The sequence below is a fragment of the Pseudorasbora parva genome, chromosome 16, assembly GCF_024679245.1.
Source record: "Pseudorasbora parva isolate DD20220531a chromosome 16, ASM2467924v1, whole genome shotgun sequence".
Classification (NCBI taxonomy): Eukaryota; Metazoa; Chordata; class Actinopteri; order Cypriniformes; family Gobionidae; genus Pseudorasbora; species Pseudorasbora parva.
In genome coordinates this window covers 5253314-5270090 of record NC_090187.1, presented here as the reverse complement: position 1 = coordinate 5270090, position 16777 = coordinate 5253314, and positions in this window count along the sequence as shown.

Genomic DNA, 16777 nt, shown 5'->3' with positions numbered 1-16777 from the left:
ACCTAATGAAAATCACTATTGGTCCAGATGTATTAGTTTCACAAAAAACACAATGGGTCACACTTTAGTTTAGGGTCCAATTCTCACTATTAAATAGCTATTAAGTATGACTTTTGCCTGAATAAACTTCTAAATTTCTGCTTATTAATAGTTAGTAAGGTAGTTGTTAACTTTAGGTATTGGGTAGGAGAAAGGATAAGCGGAATAAGGCATTAATAGGTTATTCATAAGTACTAATAAACAGCCAATATATGCATGCTAATAAGCAACTAGTTAATAGCAAGAATTGGACCCTAAACTAAAGAGTTACCGAAATATATCGACATGTTATTGTGCACTCTAAAAAATGCTGGGTTAAAAACAACCCAAGTTGGGTTGAAAATGCACCGACCCAACAATTGAGTTGTTTTAACCCAATGGTTGAGTTGTTTTAACCCAGTGGTTGAGTTGTTTTAACCCAGTGGTTGGGTTAAATGTTGCTTAAGACAACCCAATTGCTGGGTAAGAACAACTCAACCATTGGGTTAAAACAACCCAATTGTTGGGTCGGTGCATTTTCAACCCAACTTGGGTTGTTTTTAACCCAGCATTTTTTAGAGTGTGAGGTTTACTAAATTAGCGTAACAGCCAAATTATACGTTGTGACATTAGACTGACTTGAATTAATTTGTAATGCTTATAATAATGCCATATTACATGCTTAGCTCACCAAGGGTCTTGGCTAGTGCCCTAACTAGCACAGTGCAGGTCACTCTGATCCCTAAGACCCTCCACCCACATGCCATATTGAGCAAACACGAGGAACAAACAGTGGGGTGTGCCTCAGATACCCCTCTCTCTGTGTCTCTGTGTCTCTCTCACCCTCCTCCTCCCGTCTCTCCATCTCCCGAGCACTCCGCCCAGCGCCCAGGCCATTAGCAAACACTCAGAACAAAGGGGCGGATGAATAATCGGAGGGAAATGTCAACGTTTCATCATGGCCGCCCGGCTGCGGCAGTTATCCATTAACCACACAGAGAAGTGCTGTATCGGCCAAGCACCTAAAGCACTACAGTCACAGAGACAGGTGGGGACAAATGTATTTCCCTATTATAGAGGTAGACAGAAAAATAGAGACACATTTTGGAAAATGAAAAAAAGATTAGAATTCGTTAATAGCGTTCATAAACAGTGCAATCTAAACTTTGATACTTTTGATAAGCAAGGTCAGGAAAGAAAAATCACAAATGAGATCTCTTTAATTTCTCAATGGCTTATGGTGAGTGAATTGAGGCTTTCTAAAATGTCCTGCATCTCAAAAGTTTCTTCTGAGAAGAAATCACAAATCCCAGACTGAAATTATGCTCAGATTTACCCTGATATCAAACTCTGCAATCAAACCTTACAAATCTAATCTAAAATTGAACACAATGTCTCAATAAATTCCAAACGATCAAAATTTTTTCAGCTCTATAAAAGTTTTCCAGTATTGTATCATTTGTCTATTTTTATTTCTTGAAAGAGCTTTTTGAACAAGTTGATATTTAAAACAAAAAGTGCAACACTTTACAATAAGGTCCTTTTAGTTAGCATCAAAGCATTAACTAACAATGAGCAATATGATAGTTAGACTATTACAGCAGGTCCATTTAATAATGAGTTTTGATTTCTTAGTAAATGTTTAAATGAGCGTTAGCTTATAGTGATACATGCTTTAGAAGTGTATGTTGTTATTTCATGTTAACTAATGTAGAACCTAAAAGTGGAACCTCTTATTGAAATGATACAGAACTGATAAATGTAAGCTATAATGAGCCGCTTCTGACCAACCCTCATTGATGTAAATGAGGCTTCAATCTATTTATTTGCTTTCATTACATATAGGTGCACTGTACAAAAGACAGTGTGTTGAAAGCAGAAGGTTTGGGGGAGGGCGAGGCAGCAGCACACCGTTTTTTTATTATTACAAACGAAGCCGAGCTGACGACCCGGAGAGCCAGAGGCCTGCAGCCCAGGGCTGGGGAGGTAAATAAGATGTCTAATTCATGAAGCGGATGTTTTGAAGGAAACTGTCTGAGGATGTCGCTATGCAGACCTGCTCTCCGACTCTGCCCTTCCAACCTCCGTCTCTGTGCTGCCATGCCCATCCCGCTGGCGTCGCAGCATGTGTGTCAGTGTAAATGTGTGTTTGTGTGAATAAAAGTGTATGCGTATGGCCCCGAAATAATTTTTGACCCTTAAAGGGGGGGTGAAATGCTGTTTCATGCATACTGATCTTTTTACACTGTTAAAGACTTGGAATCCCATACTAAACACAGACAAAGTTTCAAAAGTTAAGGTGGACGTTTGATGGGAGTATTTCTTTGTCAAAAATACTACTTCCGGTTAGTCATAAGTTTCGGCAAGTTTTTTGCGATCATGCGTCCCCATTGACGTTAGTGGGGGCGGAATTTCCTTGTATGGGCCTTACGGACAATTCTACCGGAAGCGCGTGAGAGAGAGAGGGAGAGAGAGAGGGAGAGAGAGAGGGAGAGAGCGAAAGTAACAGGCTACGCCCATCAAAGCGGGGCTTGTAGGATGCTGGACAGGTGACAATTACACATAGCACATAATGTCACCAAAAAAGTGCGTTTTTGGTTGCCAGACCAAGACAGTCCTGCACAGATTCTCCAAAACCCCGCGTTAAGGCAACAGTGGATGTAATTTGCTTTTCCGGATCAGCAACTGAGTTGCGCGAATGTTTATATCTGTTCGCTGCATTTCGGTGCCGACTGTTTCATAAACAAGGCCCAGCTCGACGCCGCATTTTCCCAATCGCCTAATGCTGAAGGATGGAGCAGTCCCAACGTTAGAAGGGTGAGTGAGACTGCTTCAAATGTCTGTGTTTTTTTTAGTCCGCTTACTGTCTACACAAACCACGCGTAAACACACAAACACACGTGCACAACTGCACTTCCCACATGTACACCTTCAAAGACAAAAATACGACGATATAATTCAAGTATAAATATGTAAATAACACAAGCCACTAAGCATATTATATAGTTAGTGTATAACTTGTACCACATAGAGACGTCCTGCTCTAGTCGTTTTTGCTGCTGCTCCTGTTCAACTGCAGCCTCTGGGTCTGATTCCGGATCATAGATGTATGGCTGTATCTGATTAAAAGCCATATTTTTATTTTGAATAAAGTTTTTTTTCCCCGCTGTTAGGGATGACGGACTCGACTCAACACACAGCGCGCTGCTGCACACGTCATTATTTAGCTCCGCTCACACGACACGCCCCCACCCGCTCGGCTTTTTTCGGAAAGACTCGGAACAGCGCATCTTTCTTATATAATTATTAAAAAAATAAAGACTTTTCGGAGATATGCAGGATGCAATGCTACTCTATAGGTACTCAAGATTGACATGACACTGACTGAAACTGAGTGTTTCACCCCCCCTTTAAGGGGTGCATAAAAAAATGCATTTATCAATGTATTCCCTTGCGAAAATGAAGTGTGCTCTATACAAATATGCACCTGTTGTGTACTTCAAATCTTAGTAAATTTTTAAAATCTGTAGCCTACTTACAGATAATATCAATCAATTAAAAGACCACTTAAAGGGATAGTTCACCCAATAGTGAAAATTCTGTCTATATTTAGTTGTTCTTAACATGTATGAGTTTCTTTGTTCTGTAGAACACAAAATAAGATATTTAGAAGAATGTGGTCTGGTCCCCATTGACTTCTATGTATAGAAAAAAAAAATAATATTATGATGGTGGGTAAATAATGACAGAAGTAAAAAAAAATTGTGAACTATTGAGCCCGATCTCACGAAAATACGTATAAATAGTACGAGTGTGCAATCTTGTGGAATGTGTATGCCAAAATGAGTTTTGGCGTGCATATGGTACGCGGTTTTTCGCACTTTATGATACGCACTTTATGCCGTATTATACCTACAAACCCCCCACCCCACCACCATAATCCTACCCAACAGCATATACACGCCATAAAGTGCGTATCATATGCACACAAAAAACTGTGTAGCATTTGCACACCAAAACTCATTTTGGCATATCCATTCCACACTCTCAGAAAAAAAGGTACAGTGCAGTCACTGGGGCGGTACCCTAAAGTACAAAAGTAAAAAGGTACATCTTTGTACCTTACTAACCCCTAAATGGTACATATTAGTACCTTAAAAGGTACATATCATAAGAGTGTGTAGTACCTTTAAGGTACATATTAGTACCTTTTCAGTTTTGTGCCTTAAGGTATCACCCCAGTGACAGCACTGTACCTTTTTTCTGACAGAGCACGAGATTGCACACTCGTACTATTGATACGCATTACTATGAGATTGTGTTGAACTATTCCTTTTAGTGTACTTTAAGAGAGTATACTTTTATGATATTTCACACTTAAAGGGTTAGTTCACCCAAAAATTAAATTGATGTCATTAATGACTCACCCTAATGTCGTTGCACACACGTAAGACCTCCGTTCATCTTCAGAACCCAGTAAGATTATATATATATATATATATATATATATATATATATATATATATATATATATATATATATATATATATATATATATATACATATTATATTTAGTCAGGGAGCGTATATCAAAAGTAAATTGCCTTTTTCATGACAAACCATTATTTCGCTTTTGTTGTGTAAATGCACACTATGCCATTATGATGGTTTAAGCCAGTCAGTGATGCTCTATCAGTCATACTACCAAACAACTAACTGAAACTTATTTAAATACTTGAATAAAAGTTACAAAGCCCTTTACAAAGCTGCTGTCACTTTAAGGCCTAATGCACTGATAATGTACACTGATACACATCTGATATTCTCCTAACTGTTTACCTTCACTTAAGACAAAATCAATTTTGTTTATGTGAATGCTCGCCAAAATGAACATTTTGACATCCGCTTCCTTCCATTTTGCAATAAACTGATCAGTGTTCAAAAAATGCTAGAAAATCATTGAAGTTCACGTGATCCTACAAGTGTGATTCCTGAAAGGCTTTCTGAAAAAAACCCAAACACTTTTTAAAGAAGAAGAAAAATCATCCACTGACTTTCAGAGCTTCTACAGCTTCTAAGCGGCCTCTGTCCTTCATGGCCTCCTAATCATCCCCCTCTCCTGATTGGCTTAATCACTCTGTCTCCTCTCCACCAATCAGCTGGTGTGCGGTGGGCGTTCTGGCGCAATATGGCTGCCGTCTCATCATCCAAGTGGATGCCGCACATTGGTGGTGGCTGAGAAGATTCCCCCCTTCTATGTAAAGCGCTTCGAGTGCCTAGAAAAGCGCTATATAAATGTAATGAATTATTATTATTATTATTATTCTACAAATGACTTTCGACTTTGAGGACCTTGATAGAAATGTAGTGAAGTAAAAAGTACAATATTTGTCTTTGAAATGTAGTGAAGTTAAAGTTATAAGTTTCCAGAAAAAAATAATACTTGAGTAAAGTACAGATACTCAAAAAGTGTACTTAAGTACAGTACTCAAGTACATAGTTCCTGTCTACCTCTGGAAGTCTGTAGCACAGGCAGAGCGGTGACTGACTAAGGGTGCGTTCACACTTGTATTTCAGTTATTTTGGGTCATACCAAAAAACAAAACATATAGTCCTGGTCCGCTTAGCATTCACACTGGCATTTTTAACAGTGAACCAAAAGTGACCGAACCAAAGGCATAGGGAGACGGTCACAACTTGATTGGTCGGCTTTTATGACTTAGGAGCTTGCTTACTGAACATTCAAAACAATGCTGTGTGCTGATTAAACGTGATCATTTTATGCGTGTACATATGTCATTATTTTTACCAGCTGAGAACTCACAAAGAGCTCATAAACTTTCAAAACAGCACTAGGATTTCCTCCGTTGAATGCAGAAATTAAGATCTGCTGGAAAAGAGACGGCAGTTCTGTCGTCTGTACCGACTAATGGTCAACACGGGTCCTTTGATGATAAGAACCAGGTATGCTTTTTGTGCGTTTTTTTTTGTAGCATTTTCTAACATGCTCGGACCAAATATTGATGAGGCACTTACCTCCTCGTTGCTCTACATTTGCCCTCTAACGTTAACGTTACTCCTTTTGGATACACCGATCTTTCCGCGTCATCAAATCAGCTGACTATCGCATCTTGTGACATTACGTCTGGTTTTTGGTTCGTTTACATGTCTTTGATCCGTGTTGCGTTAATATATCAGTTGAACCGCACCATAGTTCGTTTGGAAGCGGACCGGATGGCAGCGTTCACATATGTTGAAATGAACCGCACTAACCGAGCAATCGCACCAGGGTTCGTTTTAATCGAACCAAACGTGACAAGTGTGAAAGCCAAAATGAGGGAGCTTGGTGAAGCCATAAGGACAGTAGTCTCAGGTGGAGACTATTAGCCGAGGGAGGGAAGAGCCAAGGTTGAGCAGAATGGTTGACGAGCCGAGGTAGAGTGAAGGGCTTGGCAGCTGGAGGCGGAGCCAGGGGATGCTCTTGCCAAGGTGGACTTGGAGACCAAACTACACAGAGTGAGATCCACACAGCAGAGTGGAGTTAGAGGAGGAGCTGAAAGAAACCAGCGGAGGTGGGGGTAAAGGACTGGCTGTGGTATTACTTGAGATGCAAAAAGACTTGCAAAAGCTGGGCTGAATTAGCGGACACACAGGAGACTTTGGGCTGGGCGGGACCAGTGATAATGCAGGAGACTATGGGGATAATCCTCTCCCAAATCCACACAAAAATACCAACCCGATCACATGTGAATGCGTATAAATAGTACAAGTGTGCAATGTCGTGGAATGTATACGGCAAAACTAATTTTGCCGTGCATACGCAACATTGTTTTTCGCTGGCATGGGATACACACTTTATGGCGTGTATATGACACGCTCTTGGGTAGGATGAGGGTGGTTGGGTGGGTGGTTCGTGCGTATAATATGCCATAAAGTGCGTATCATATGCATGCGAATCACAGCGCAGTATGTGCATGCCAAAATGAGTTTTGCTGTATACATTCCACGACATGCACCACTTACTATTAATTAGGGGTTGAACGACTTCCATTTTTTTTAAAGTCAACATTCATGTGATGAAAGTCGAGTCTACGTCGACTAGTCGCTGATGACGTCATTAATGAACAAATAACCCTGAACCTCGAGCTGAGACGCAAACACAGGTCTTCTTGTGCACAGGGTGGCTATGACACAGCGCTGCCCATAAGGTTATTAATCCTACATAACAGCTTTTGTATCAGTTCTTTTGTGTTATGGTCGTTATATTTGTCACATATTTCTGCTCGTTCTGAATAAGATACAGATACAGTAGCACAATAAAGATATGAATGCATTAGTAAGTGATTATGTGTGAATTAACTCTACCTGGCAGCATCTCCCTACTAATAGTGAAGCTGGGAGTTTTAGTTATCAAGAAATATATGCCAGAACTTTTCAGTTTCTAAGCTATTTTACTGATAAATCACAGAACAGTGTTGACAATACATTTCTGTGCCACTGAATGGTTTAGTGTGAGGAGCGAGCGATCGCCGCGTTATCAGGCTATGTGTGTGTGTGTTGCAATGCAGCGATGATTAACTTATGTGTACAATAAGCGTGCATTTTCCCGATCAATTTTGAGCATCCAGATGGTAATCAAACATGTGGAGAGCTCTTGAAGTATGCATTTATTTGTAATTTTTAACTGTTCAAAACAGAGCCTGCATCAGGTTTATCCTGTTGCACCCTCTATAGGCCAGTGACTAGTCGACGTCAAGCTTACAGTGTCAAGTCGATTAGTCGACTAGTCGGTGCAACCCCTACTATTTATACGCATTTTCATGAGATCCGACTGAGTCTTTAGTCCATAGCCCTGAACTCCACGGTCACACCCACTGGCACAGACAAAGTTGTCGGCTGGTCAGACTCTTTGTTGGACTTGTGTTTTGGGGCGATGGTTGGCTCAGTTACTCCTTCTAACATTTACATTGCAACAGGCTCTAGCTCCGTGTCTACGGTGGGCTCTGGCATACACGTGGAAGGTGTGGGAGGCAGCTGGCTCTGCTCTGGGTCTGGAGTGGAGCTGGTGAAGTCCTCCTTAGCGAGGAAGATGGAGAATGGAGAGATCCATTATTCACCAGCACCCACTCCACAAACGCGGTGAAATTCCCCCGAGGATCATATCTTTGTACACTCATTCAGGCTGGTTCTGAAAAACACACATAGGCAGCGGTCTGGAAAGTTCTAATTTGATCATTTTAACCTTTGTTTGATATAATATTTAAAGGGTTACTTCAGCGATTAGCATATGGCTTTGTATCAGTAGAAACCCTGGAGTATAATCAAATGATTGTGCTTCCCCCCCTCATATCCCCCTGAGACGAGAGATTTATGCATTTCATTTCTGGAAAAATTCCTGCTGTGACACAAGTTGACGATATTTGCGTCATCTTTGGAATGTTTGACCAAAGGCTAAAGACTACAGCCAGCAGAGGGAGCCATTCCCGCATGTTTTGAACCCGTGCGGCACATGGGGGATGGGACATCACACTCACAGCACAACAGCACAGCTGGCAGCTGCAGGCATTAATTTAAACGGATGCTAAGCAGTGTAAGTGGTTTAACTTCTCAAATTAATTTCTATTAAAGTTAAGCTTCCAAAGGCATGAACTGAAAACGTGCCAGATTGAACAAGAGTTGTGAATGTATGCCGCGGGTGTGATCGCGATTACCTCAGCTCTCATCAGGAGAGCTCATCAGCTCATTTATGACGTTACATGTAATCTGACTCCTAATCTGAGTTAGTGCTGTGAGACTCACGCGGCAACTCGATCGTTATATTGAACAGTCACGTTCAGTATTTATTTGTAACGTCTGTTCTCTAACTCAAATCGCTTTGGGAATGGCCTCACAGAGCAGCGAAGCATTCTGGGAATTGTAGTCTTTCATCCCCATGAGACAAAAATACATTTTCTGTCTTTTCTCAGTCTAGAAGACACCAAATTCAAAAATAACTTCACATTTTTACTACATTGATGACCCAGTTTAAATACAGATTCATCTTCCCAGCGCTGAAGTACCCCTTTAAAGTTAACATATTTTAAATATATAAGTTCATAAATTGTTTTAAATTGACTAAATTAATACATTACTATCACAAGTGTTTAATTAAATAGGTTTTTAGATTCATGACATCCAAGTTTCAATAGAAATGAAAGTATATTTTAAATTATGTTTTAGTCATAAATGCTGTGCATGTGCCAGTAAACATATTTCAGAGAAAATAGAATGAAACATAAAGATAAGCAAGTCCTAATTTAAGTGGATCAAAAAGGCAATCTTAAGCACAACTCATTTTTCATATAACTTTTAACTATAATAAATGTCAATTTTATTGTAAATAACATGCAATTAAGTGTCTGGCATTTGCATAAGTAATTGCAAGTAAATGCTTTTTTAAAGTATGCTAAAGTGAATTTCTTTTTCACAATGATTAGATCAGACACGCACATTTATTTTAAAAACATTTTTTTCCCTGTCAAAAGGAAGATTATTCAGAGACTTTTTGGATTGTGTTCAGAGTTAATGTGATGAAATACACCTGTGCAGATTCTGACAATCAGACATTTTAACTGTGGCTTATGTGTTTAAATACTTCTTACGGCCACAGTACAGGCTATGTGGAGACGCCAGCATGGGCGAAATATATTTCTGTCCTATTCATCATCTGTTAAAATGAATGGCAAGAACGCAGCTTGGCATAGGTGGCTGTTCTTTTTCCGGCTCCAGGCAGGTAAGAATACTTCCTCTAGGTGAGATGCTGGAAAGTTAGCGTCAGGACGGCTGAAGTATGAAGGCCCGGAGCCGAGCCTGCTAAACTTAACTGACCCACACAGGTTCAACCGACACATTAAAACGCTATTTATCCTTTCCTATTTGTTCACCTATTTATGTTGCCGAATGGGAAAGGATTTTTTTTCAGTGTGGAATGTCTGTATGACAGAGATAGAAAGAGAGAGAGAGAGAGAGAGAGAGAGAGAGAGAGAGAGAGAGAGAGAGAGAGAGAGAGAGAGAGAGAGAGAGAGAGAGAGAGAGAGAGAGAGAGAGAGAGAGAGTGGGGAGAGAGAACAGTAAATGAGTTGGTGTTATTTATTTAGTTTGGAGCAGTGAAAAATCACCCGCCGTATCACTAATTCCGTCTCCCCCCGGCCACCGGACGAATGAAAGCACTTTGAGGGCCAAACAGACCAGAGCAGTGTGTGCCACACTACAGTGGACATACACCATCCAGCTGCTCTCACACACTCTCACACACTCCCTCTCTGTCTCTCGCACAAATACTCACACGCAAACTCACACTCAGGCAGAGGTGTCAACCACACCGCACCCATTCAATGGAAGGAAAACGGTGTTGTTTGTACTTTTATGATTTAAAAACACTGATTATATGATCACTTTCATATAAGATTTATATGAATAAACAATAAAAATCATTATTAGGGTGGCCAAAATAAATTCAAGCTATTATTCAAAAGTAAAAACCCTTAAGTTATTTGTTGAAAAATGTTCTCTTTTTGTTTTAAATATGTACATAATTGTATATAAATGGACAAAGATTGTCATAAATATATTATTATAACTATTTAAATTATGAATGTGTGTGTGTGTGCGTGTGTGTTATTGTTAAATTGTATTTGTTGAAAATGTTTATATTTTTTGTAAAAATATATGTACATAATTGTATATGTGCACAACAATTGACACATATATTCATATAAATATTTAAACATAATACATTAAATATATATTTATATAAATATATTAATTTAAAATGTTTTGTAAAAATATATGCACATAATATGTGCATAAAAATTGTATATAAATATTTAACTGATTAATGTATATATATATAATGCATTGTATGGCTGACTTTGAATTAACAAAATTATAGGAGCACCTCTAATTGTATGAAAAAACTGTGAATATATATATATATTCTATATATATATATATATATATATATATATATATATATATATAGAGAGAGAGAGAGAGAGAGAGAGAGAGAGACAGAAGAAGGCTAAAAGGTTGAGTGAAGTTTAAGCAGCCATGAGTCATGAATGAGCACACATTGTTAGCTCAGTGAAAATCCTCGCAAGTTCTTGGAAAAAAAAGTCCTGCGTGACACCAGGATGCAAGACAGAGCAGAAAAAAGAGCAGGGAAGAACACAGCTGTGCTTCTGCTCACACTGCAGCTCCAGTGTTAATCTTCAGCACAAACGACCCCGCACAACACATCTGCATCTGCGATCTGATGCCCAGACTCATCGACGACATCTGAAGACTTTCCATATTTCCTCTCCCACCTTTGCTATTTTTCATCTTATACCTTTCTCTGTTTATCATCTTTTTTTGGCCTTCACCTTTCCTTCATTTGAATAAAGTACACAGCTCGTTTACGGGAACTACCATGGAAAACCATCACTCCTGGCCCCTGTTTTCCGCTTTCATACTCGCCACTTTTTTCCAAATGGTTTTTGCGAGCCCCGCCGTTTAGAAGCCTTTTTAATTTTACTCTACACAACTACCCGCACCTAAGAAATGGACAGCGGTGAAGAAGGAGGCTAAATATAAACCTGTAAAAGGTAGCTTTGTGAAGGTGGGCGCTGGAGAGAGTGAGAGCTAGAGAAATTCTCCCTGCGGCCTAACTGCTAGGAAGGAGCCAGGGGCCGAATTTTTTGCCCTCAATGAAAGAAGCGATTGTCCGGGGCCCTGCAGAGCCAGGAAAGTTACCCCAGTGGTCTGGTCCTATCTGGCAGGAATGCAAAAGAGAGAAAGAGAGGGGGACAGACAGACTCGCATTCGTTTGGTCAGATACCTTCAACCCTTCAGGAAAAAAGCAGCTTTTGAGGTGTTTATAAATATCACATGTGAAGCGCGCAGCGGGCCGACTTAAAATGAGCATGTTGGGAATGTTCAAAAAAGACTCTCAACTTGTTTGTTTAGACAGTGGCCGGTAGGAGAGGAACAGGGGAAGAGTGGAGGGGAGAGAACAGGTATTTTAGGAGCAGACTTCATTGAGAAGAAGGCCCCATTGATGATGATGGTGAGGAGGGGATGCTCTTAGGAGAACATGTTAAATTCACAGGAAGCCACGTCGAGCTCAACACTGCCCTGCTGTTTGTCCGCCACGGAAATCCACCAATCTCTGCGCCGCACTACTGCCATTTCAAAACCCTTGTGAAAAAAAGTGCACTTAATTGTAGAGACTACACTTTCATGACTATGTTTGTTACACAGAGGGACTTTGTAGTAATGTCAAATGAAAACATTTACTTTAAATCATTGTTTTAATAATCTTTTTTCTTGCTTTAAAGAAGCACACAAATTAAAGCACATGATGATTATATTTTTAACTGTAGTGTTATTTTATATTACATTTAAAGTCAGTTTATTTTAAAATTTACTAAATTGCAACTTCATCATTACAGAGGTGTAATTACAAATTTATATAAATACATGACATACAAGTTTCAATAGAAATTACAATAAATTATTTTTTAGTCGACAATAAATCCTTGTCAGTATAAACTTCATCCATACTTATTTTAAGTAATAATGAAATAAAGATGTACTTGAAAATTAGCCCATTATTTACTCACCCTCACTTTAGTCATCCTAGGTGTATATGACTTTCTTCTTTCAGATGAATACACTCAGAGATATAATAAAAATATCCTGGCTCTTACAACCTTTATAATGGCAGTAAATGGCATTTTGGGGCTTCACATTTTTGGGGGCTGCCATTATAATGCATGGAAAAGACGGAATATTTTTTTTTATATAACTGATGGCATTCATCTGAAAAAAGAATATCATATACACCTAGGACGACTTGAGGGTGAGAAAATTACATTTTCATTCTATCTCTTTAAGTCTTACTTAAGTCAGGGTTGCTGAAAGTCAAGTTTTTCAGGGGGCGGGGGGGGGGGGGGGGCAGCTATTGCGCTGAGAGGCGTCTGAAATCTGTGATGTGCTTAAACGTGAAAAAAACACGTTATCCTAAATAACCCATGGAGATCAATCAGATTTAGCCTTACATTTATGATGCAGAATCAGATCTAGAGGTTGAAATTGAACAGGAGAAGCAGCAACGACAACTACAGCAGGGCGTCTCAATGGTGTGTACTGTAACGCAGTGTAAGTAACTGTAACTTACTTAGCGGCTTGTCACGTGCAAGTTTTACAGAGTTTGTGTGTGTTTACTCGTAGTTCATAAGGACATCATTTGATTGACGGACTATGTGATTTAATGCTAGCAGTAGCAAGCGGGACGGTTTTGCACGTGTTTACATAGAAAAACAATGGAACAGTAGAGCATTTGAATGAACGAGTCGATAGCTACAACACAAAGACATTTGAAGTTTTACTCACCGCCTGCTTCAAACACACGACCGTGAACATTAATCGCTGGAACCGCTCCATCTTTCAGCATTAGACGAGCTACCAATCCGGAGTTAAACTGCACCTTGTTTATAAACCGTCGTCGCCGAAATGCAGGGAACAAACAAAAACACTTTCACAACTCCGTTGCTGCTCCGGAGAAACTAACTCCATCCACTGTCCCATTAACGCTGGGTTCTTTGGGAAGCAGTGCTGGGTTATCTTGCCCTGACAATCAAAATATCTTTGGTGACATTGTTGGTTTTGTGAAGTCCTGGGGCAGCCGGCTTCCCTAAAGCGTTTGCTCTCCCGGTACGGCCCGTACGAGGACATTTCGCCCTATCTAACGTCAGATAGACCCATACTCTAAAAAAACTTGCCGAAAAACTTATGAGAAACCGGAAGGAGTATTTTTGGCACAGAAATACTCCATCAAACCTCCAATATTTTTTTACACTTTGTCCAAGTTAGCATGGGAATCCAAGTCTGTGACAAAAAAAACCCAGTATGCATGAAACAGCATTCCCCCCCCCCCCCCCCAAAGTCAAATTCAAGCTTTTAAGACCTTTTGTAAGACCTAAAGAAAGAAAATGAATACTGTATAGGAGTGTGCAATAGTGACAATCTGATATTTTGCTGAGTGTGCACACTCTAAAAAATGCTGGGTTAAAAACAACCCAAGTTGGGTTGAAAATGGACAAACCCAGAATTTGGGTTGGTTGAACCCAGTGAATACACCAATTCAAACAACCCAATTTCTAAGTTAGTCCATTTTAAATTTTCTGTTGGGTTGTTTTTAACCCAGCATTTTTTAGAGCGCATGTTTTTGTGCCGGTCTCATGTTTAGGCCTATTGTGGACAGCTGACTCGTGAAGACATTCATATTATTCATATTCTATGCGGTTCACAGCAGTGACAGAAATATATATTTTTTATTAAGGGGCACTTTTGTAACCTTAAATTGATTTCCAGGGGCATTTTACCTATATAAGGTATATATGGGGATTTTCTAAACTACTGGATGTATGCATCACCTTTTATATAAAATGAAATTCAATTAGAATAATAACAAAGTATAGGGCTGAAGGTTTAATATAATCCATTATCCACAAATTTGCCAAAATGTAAAATAGAATTGCATAAGATTGTGTTAGTGTGTGTTTGACTTCAAATAGGGTGTGTGATTGATTCAGCCCATGCTATCCAAATCTCATTCCAGTCAGAGAAGGGGACCAAAAGATATCTCTTTTGACCTGACCCAAAAATACCCTAGCAACAACCCAGAGGAGCCTAGCAACCACAAGGCAACATGTTAACTACCAGTCAGAACATCACCGCAATGATCTGGCAACCCCGCCACAACATGATAGCAAAGTTATGGTTAATTTTGCACAGGTAAGCACGATTTAGATTTGACCATCTTGTTAAAAGTTTTTTCATGTGCATTAAGACACAGTGTACGTCTGTGTATGACACTCACAGAAACAGCGACAGCTCCAGTGGCAATGAGCTCTGCAGGACATTACCTCTATTCATCCCTCGCTCTCTCTCGCTCTTTTCCCCTCCACTCCAGCCACGGCTGTTTATGGACCCCAGCAGCCTAAAAACAGATAAATGGAAAAAAGGAGGGAGGAGAGGAAAAAAGGTAAAACTCTGTTCTGTCCTGGACGAGCAGCTTCAGTAGAGGTTCTGGAGAAACCTCCACCCTAAAACACTGACAGGTATAGAGGTTAGACCATATTGAATTTAACAGGGATAGCGACGAGGCTGTGAGGGAGAGTTCACCCAAATATGAAAATTCTGTCATTAATCCCTCACCCTTATGTCGTTCCAAACTCGTTTCAGAAAACAGATGAAGATCTTTATGATGAAATCTGAGAGCTTTCTGTCCCTCCACTGACGTCCAAATATTTTGAAAAGAATCAATCGCTTTATATGATGAACAGATTGAATTTAGGACCTTATTTACATTTAAACATTGATGAATGAACATAAACAGAAGCTCAACCGAACATGACAACAAACCCCATTAGTTCTTCTTACGTTAACGCTTCAACAAGAACCAATGAGGTTCATTCTTGTGTTATGCAGCACATTTGAGTTCTTGCTGAAGCAATTCAGCAAGTTCTCATTGGTTCTCGCTCCCGTTTACCACAGCTGATGTGTGAGTTGATGAATGTTTAAATAAACGCATAAAATCTGTTCATCATACAAATGCATACTAAACTGCTCGATTCATATGGATTAGTTTTATGATCTCTTTATTAACTTTTTGAAGTGTCAAAGTGGTAGATACGTAGCTGTCAGTGGAGGGACAGAAAGCTCTCAGATTTCATTAAAAAGATCTTCATTTGTGTTCTGAAGATGAACAAAAGTCTTACGGGTTTGGAATGAGGGTGAGGAATTAATGACAGAATTTTCATTTTTGGGTGAACTATTCCTTTAAATGTCACACACAGGTCCTAGATCACAATATTTTCATAACTCACAAATTTCAAAACATTTGTAGTTTTAGTCCCTTTTGCCCATTCCACGACCCAACATTGGAGAATGGATGGATGGATAGAAAGATGCATAGACAGATCTCATTTGCATTAACATTTGCTTTACCTGTGCGGACACATTTTTTTTTCTAGTGTATTTTTGCTCTTTTTATATTAGTGTTCTTATATGACTTTCAGAGTTGAAAGAACTTTGGTAACACCTTTTAATAAACGCCCAAAAGTTAATGCATTAACATATATGCATTTGAGCATTTGCATTAACATATATGCATATGCATCAGAACCATTGCATGATATTAAAAGATAAACATTTTGATTTAATATATATATTTATTTATATTTAATATAAAATGGATTGGTTGCACTTTATTTTACAGTATGTTTACTTCCTTATCTGAGAAAGTACTGGGCAATATAAGGTAACTACATGGGTTAAGGTTAGGTTCAGGTTCAGGGTTAGTACCTAGTTATTACCCAGTTACTATAATAAGAACATGTACATGGGGAACATAACTGTAAGATAAAGTGTTCCCAATGTATTAGTAAACGCTGAAATTGTTAAGAATAATAAATGCTTTACATTGCTAGTTCATGTTTTGATGTACTGTTCATTAAATATGATATTTTAAATGTTGCGATGCAGAATATCACATAAGTCACGAGACAAATGCTGTCTCAGAGAATTATCTTTTGCAGTTTCTGGTGAGCATAAAGAAACTGTGTCTGATTTTTAATTTTTTTTATTTAGCTACATATACATTGTACTGGTAAAAAGATATATTTATGCGAGTGGAATGTACAGATGTGTGTGAGAGCAGACATGAGAGAATGTG